The following is a 7,090-nucleotide window of genomic DNA, read 5'->3' as shown; positions in this document are numbered from 1 at the left end:
CTCTGGTGTAGTAACCTACAAAGATACTGAGTTCTAATTCCTAAATTTTGTAAATGTTATTTGGAGAAAGGATCTTTGTAGATGTGATTAAATCTAGAGATAAAGATTATCCTGCATTATCCAGGTGAATCCTAAATGCCATTACAAGTGTCCTCATAAGAGAGAGGCAAGTATGCAGGGGAGGAAGCAATGTGACCACGGAGGCAGAGATTGGAGTGATGTGGCCACAAGCCAAGGAATGCCTGAGCCACCGGAACCTGGAGGGGGCAAGCGACAGCTTCTCCCTTGGAACCTTTGGAAGGACTGTGGCCCTGCTGACATCTTCACTTTAGACTTCTGGCCTTGGAACTGTAAGAAAATACATTTCTGTTGTTTTACACCACCCAGTTTGTGGTATTTTGTTACAGTAGCTCTAGGAAATGAATATATCTGACAGCCATGACCTATTGTCTGTATAGTTTTGCCTTTGCAAGAATGTTAGATAAATGGAATCCTACAGTATGTAGCCTTTGGAGTCTGGCTTCTTTCACTCAGCATCACACATTTGAGATTCATCCATGTTGTTTGTTTATTAAAAGTTCGTTCCTTTTTATTGCTGAGTAGTATTCCAGTGTATGGATGTGCCACAGTGGCGGCGCCCAACTTTTTTGGCACCAGGGATCGGTGCTCCTATGAGAATCTAATGCCTGATGATCTGAGGTGGAGCTGAGGCAGTGATGCTAGCGGTGGGGAGCGGCTGCAAATACAGATGAAGCTTCACTTGCTTACCTGCTGCTTACCTCCTGCTGTGCAGCCCAGTTCCTAACAGGCCACGAACTGGTATCTGTCTGTGGCCCAGGGGTTGGGGACTCCTGCGCCAAGGCTTATTTACCCATTTGCCAATTGAAAGCCATTTAGGTCATTTTCAGTTTTGGCAATTATAAATAATGCTGCTATGAATGTGTACATAAAGGTCTTTGTGTGGACAGAAGTTGTCATTTCTTTAAGGTAGATACCTCGGAGTGTAATTATTGGGTCATATAGTAAGTGTATTTATAATTCTATAAGAAACTGAAAAAATGTTTTCCAACATTTTGTAACAATTTTCAATCATATCAGCACTGAATATTGTCAGGTTGTTGTTTTAAAATTTAGCCTTTTTAATAAGTATGTAGTAAACATTTTCAGTATTAAATTACTGTATTGCTGAAGATAATGCCCAGCACATTAGCATGTGATCTGTGTATTTGAAAGTGTCAGCTTCCTCTTTTGTTATCACTATAGGGAGGCCCGGACATAGCCAATGGTGAAAAACTCAAATGTCAGGTGGGCCAGGTGGGCTAGGCAGGGGCCTTGGGGAGCTGGCAAGCACATGTGCTTCTTGAAGGTCACGGTTCCTGGGAAATAGACCATGAGATAGATATTTGGGTGCAGGTGGTTTTCCAGGGAGTGCTTTTGAGATCTGGGGGGAGGGATGGAAGCAGTATCAGATAGTTGCAACAGAGGCCTTGAGAAGTCTCATCTGGAGTTCTGGAGCTGAGACAGTCCTTCAAGGATGTCATGATCTGACCAGGCCAGTCAGGCCTCTGTACCTTCTTTGCACTGACCAGTCTGGAGTGACTGCCCCGGGAGAGATGTAGTCTTGGGTAAAGTGGGCCCCTTCACTTGCACCATCAGCAGCCAACACTGTAGGCATGTCGGGGCTGGTGTCTTGATCCAGGTGACATGTATCAGCTGGAAAAGCAGGCCCAAGTGGTTAGAGCTTTCAATTTGTCAAGTGTAGCTGTAAATCGACATTTCAATGTTGTCTCCAAATTTTTTAAATTGCTGGAATCTCTTTTAAACATTGTGAGGAGCTGATATGCAGGCCCAAGGGCTGGTTGGGGCCTGGGACTGCCTGCTGATACCCCGATATACAAGTTGCTGTCCTCATCTAATATCATCTTAGTGTCTGATTCCCTATGGGGTGAGCTCCAGGGGGCAGGCAACTTTGGATTTTGCTCCCCCTGGCATCTCTAGAATACAGCTAGGGCAGGGCTTACTATAGATTGAGGGTGAGTAAAAGAAGGCAGAACGACAAAATCCAAACAACCCAATGAAAAAAATGGACAAAGGACTTGCACAGATATTTCTCCAAAGAAGATATAAAAATGGTCAATAAGCAAATGAAAAGATGCTCAATACTACTAATTATTAGGGAAATGTAAATCAAAATCACAATCAAGATGCCACTTTACACCCATTAGAATTATTAATAGAAAAAAAGCCCCAGAAAATAACGGGTTGGTGAGGGTGTGGAGAAACTGGAACCCTTGTGCACTGCTGATGGGAACCTAAAATGGTGAAGCTGTTGTGGAAACAATATAATGGTTTCTCAGGAAATTAAACATAAAATTACCATATGATCCAGCAATTCCACTTCTGGGTATATACTTAAAAGAACTGAAAGCAGAGACTTGAACAGATATTTGTATACCCACTTTCATAGCAGCATTATTCACAATAATAGCCAAGAGGTGGAAGCAACCCAAGTATTCATTGACAGATAAATGAATAATATTCCATTGTATGTATAAATGTGGTATATACATACAATGGAATATTATTCAGCTTTACAAAGGAAGGAATTTCTGGCACATGCTACAACATGGATGAACATTGAAGATATTATGCTAAGGGAAGTAAGTCACATGAAAGGACAAATATTGCATGATTTCATTTATATGAGGGACCTAGAGTAATCAAATTCATTTAGTAGAATATTGGTTGTCAGGGAAGGGGAAATGGGGCATTATCGTTTAATAGGTACAGAATTTCAGTTTTGCGAGATGAAAAAGTTCTGGAGATGGATGGTGGTGATGTTTGCACAACAATGTACTTGATGCCACTGAACCATGTACACTTAAAATGGTAAAATGGTTAAAATGGTTATATATATTTTACCTCAATTAAAAAATAAGACAAAAAAAAAAAAAAAGTAAGGAGAAAATTTTTCTCTGTGTGATAGAAATTCCAGACGGCCCCATCCATGCCTCCTGCCATCCATGCCCTGAGTTATCCCTCTGTCACTGAATAGGGCTGCCTGGTGGAACCAACAAGACAATGTAGAGGGAAGAAAATGTGACTTCTGAGGCTAGGTCATTAAAGGCACTGCAGCTTCCATCTTGCCCACTTTCTTGGTCGCTTGCTCGGGGGCAAGCAGCTACCCCCGTGTGGACATTTGAGCAGCCCATGGAGAGGAACTGAGCCTCCTTAATGACCAGCAGTACGTGAGTGGGCCACCCCAGAAGGGACTCCTCCAGCCCCACTGAGGCTGGCCCTCACAAAAGAATCCAAGCCAGAGACACCCAGCTAAGCCACTCCTGAATTTCTGACCCACAGAAATGATTTGAGATATAAGTGCTTATTGTCCTCATAAGCCACTGTTTTGAGTTAATTTGTTATGCAACACCTAATAACTAAAACCTTATTGCAGAATTATGTGGTAGAGTTGTCCCTTGGTATCCACAGGGAATTGGTTCCAGGATTCCCCCCTGCCCCTGCCAATAGATACCCAAATCTGAGGATGCTCAAGTGCCTTATATAAAATGATGTAGAACAATGCATACACTGGGTCTCCTCATCTGCAGATTCCCAGCCATGGATGGAAAATACTATTTTCCAGAGTTGGTTGAATCTGCAGATATGAAACCCATGGATAAGTGGACCCACGCAGTTCAAACCCATGTTGTTCAAGGGTCAACTGTATATTTTATTACATATAATAACAATTTCTTTTACACCCACACATCAAATTCATCGAATTCTATTAATTTATCCTGAAAAACATATCCAGAATCTGAATAATTCCTCCCATCTCCAAAGTCACCACCTGGGTCCACCTGTCTTTGCTCACTGTAGTCATTGCCACAGCCTCCTCATCGGCCTCCTTGCTTTGCTCCTGCCTTTCCCCAGATGGTTCTGCCCCAGCAGCCAGAGATACTGCCCTCCCTGCAAAGGTGGATCTGTGTTGGGGGAAGTGACTCCATGGTCTCTTGGGGGCTGCAAGAGGCTTCAAGAAGGAAACTCCCTTGGGGAAATGTGAGTGTTTAGCACAGTCCTTCTGAGGAAAGGTCTTCTGTCCGCCACCCAGAGGAGTGGGTCCTGAGGTGGCCAGGCAGAGAACGTGGTGTCAGGACCAGGTGATGGTTGTGCTTGTGGCCCTGTTCACTTCATAGAACCCAGGGGATCTTGCGTTCTGTAGAGTTTGGAGCTGCTCTGGCTGAGCATGTGAGTGTGAGTGGGGTGTACCCGTGCATACCTGTATGTTCGTTCCTAGCAGACCCCCAGCAGGCCACAGAGTGCTGTGGTTTAGAGCAGAGACCCTGGAGTTAAAACCCCAGCTCTTGCACTGTAGCTGTGTGGCCTTGGGCCAGTTGCCTAACCTCTCAGTGCCTCTATGTCTTCCTTTGGAACATAAGACTAAAAAATATTAACACCTATCTCATAGAGCTGTTATGAGGATTTAATGAGTTAATATGTGCAGAAGTCCTTGGGACAGTACTACCATATGCAGGAATTATGTAAGAGTTGGTTGTTAATATTATTATGGGCATAGATCAAATCCCAGCTCTGCCATGGACTTGCTGTGTGACCTTGTGCAGGTCACTTTGTCTCTCTGGGCTCAGTTTCCTCTCCTGTAAAATGGGATCTATTGGCACTATTTATAGGGCCGTGTGAGGATTCAAGGAAATTGTATATGGGAATGCCTTATTCTGGTTCAGGGTTGATTCTTGGTTATGCATGTATTTGAGCCTCTGGGTGTGTCTGCATGTGTGATACCGGAGGCACTCCCGAGGCCTGAATGCTGCCCCTCCTGGCCTGCAAGGCCCTGGCTCATCGACCCTCCAGAGCCCTTTTTCCTGCTTCTTGGGCTGCAGTGCCACCTGCTGGCCCAAAGCTACATGACATCCAGAGCCCACTGCCTGTGTATATAGGACAGACGGAAAGGAATATGCACTTGAGCGCCTGCTGTGTGTAGAATACTTATATATACACAGGCTAAGGTAGGTGTCAACCTCTATTTTATAGAGACTGAGTCTCAGAGAGGTCACACAGAGCTAGCGGAGAGCTGGGATTTGAATCTACATTTCTTTTTCTCCCACTCCAAACACCTTCCCAGGGTGAGTTCAAGTTCTGGGTTGAACCTGCGCTCCCCTCTACTCAGAGAGGGGACAGGAGCTGAGGTCAGGGGTCCTTGGGAGAATGTCAAGGTTGTCCCCCAGGGCTCAGATTGCAGAAGAAGGAGCACTGGACTGGAAGTCCCCGGGCTGAGGTTTCCCTCTGGCTCCTGCAACCACCAGCTGAACAACTTTTGGAAAATCCTCACCCATTTATTCTAGCACTTATAATTTTGAAATATTGCAACTGTAGGGAGAACACTTAATGTGAGCATTGGGTTCTAATGTGAGGAGAGAATTATAAAAATAAACACATTTTTAAAAAGTCCCCCAAATCCTTTCAATTGCCTATAAAGTACAGTATAAGCAGTTTTCTGAAAATAGTCCTTTGCAGTAATAAACACACTGAGTATTAAGAGGGGAAGTATGTGGTAGAGACTGCATAGATATGCGAACTATAATTTTAGATTCAACTGTCCCTTAGGTGTGGAATTGTGAACAGTGGGTCCACTCCCCTCCCCCACCTCCCTCACCTTGATTACCGCTGGGCTCCTGCCCAGGCAGAATCACCCACCCTGGGTACATCGTTCTCTCTTCTCTCTCCATTTCTGGCTACACAGGGTTGCATTTATGAAGTTACATAATAAAAACAACTAATATTTTTTGAGCATTTATTATACACCAGGCACTGTTCTGAGCCCTTCACCTGCGTTAATTTATGTCATCCTCCTAATAATGCTATGAAGTAGACACTTTTATTACAGATGAGAATACTGAGGCACTGAGAGGTTAACTAACTAGCCCAAGGTCACACAGCCTGTGAATGCTAGAACCCAGACTTGAAACTGAGGAGTCTGGGACCATAACCTACATTCTTAACCATCATGCTACCCACTTGAACGAAGGCCCCATGGGAGCCATGTGTACATGTCTGTGTATCCATTGCCTGCCCACAAGCTCCGTTAGGCAGGCAAGACCCTGGTCTGGGTCATCTTTGCACCCCAAGTACTGGTGCTTTCCACCCAGGGCCCACTTTGGGTGTGTGCTCAGTACCTGAATGTTGAAACAATGCATAATGCCCCCTGAGCCCAGCTCCTTCATCTGAAAGACAGGAATAATAGTCAACACTTCAGATTGACCCAGTGAGCTTGTCGGTGGGAAAGTTCATGTTAAAGACCCCCGCAACCTCCCCATTCTTCCTTGCCCACCTCCTGTTCACCCTTCCTAGGCCTTCAGTTTGCCCAATTTATTGGTCTGCATCAGCTCGGGAGAGCTGAAGTGCACATCTTTCCCCAACTTTGCATTCAGTCCCATCATGTTTGTAAATCATGTTGAAATCACACTGAGGTCAGCAACAGTGAGAGTATTTACACCATGGAAATTGGCAATGGAAACGGGAGCTTTTTTCCTTTAGAGATGTTAAACATTTATTACTGCCAGAAGGAAATGGATCCTATAACAACCACCTACAGGCAGCAGCACAATGGAGACATTCAGCCTATTGCCTCTGGAGTCAGACTTCCTGGGTTTAAGCATCAGCTCTATCATTTATCAACTGTGTGACATGATTCAGTTACTTAACCTCTCTGAGTCTCATTAGTCTCATCCACAAGACAATTGCCTATTTCAATGAATTAGGAAATCAATGCTTTCTCAATAAATGTTACCTATTAATACTATATATTAGATTAGGAGGTGGGGGAATTTTTGTTTCCTCATCTTTGGAAAGGGGGCGATGGGAATGGGACTTACAATGTCTAAGAGGAACCTCAAAAAGGACAATGTAGAATCTCAGGCCAAAGCCTTAGTGCACAGTGCCTTGGGCACCAGCAGGCCAGATCTTTATGGGCTGTGTGCATGGCAGTTGGAGAATGAGGGGCCTCTTCCAGTTCCTCAGAGAGTTAGCTCTGGAGCCTGAAACAGATTTGGGGGGAAGCAGGTGCTAACCAATG

Source organism: Pteropus alecto, unplaced genomic scaffold (genome assembly GCF_000325575.1).
Source record: "Pteropus alecto unplaced genomic scaffold, ASM32557v1 scaffold45, whole genome shotgun sequence".
NCBI lineage: Eukaryota > Metazoa > Chordata > Mammalia > Chiroptera > Pteropodidae > Pteropus > Pteropus alecto.
This window is presented reverse-complemented; position numbering follows the sequence as displayed.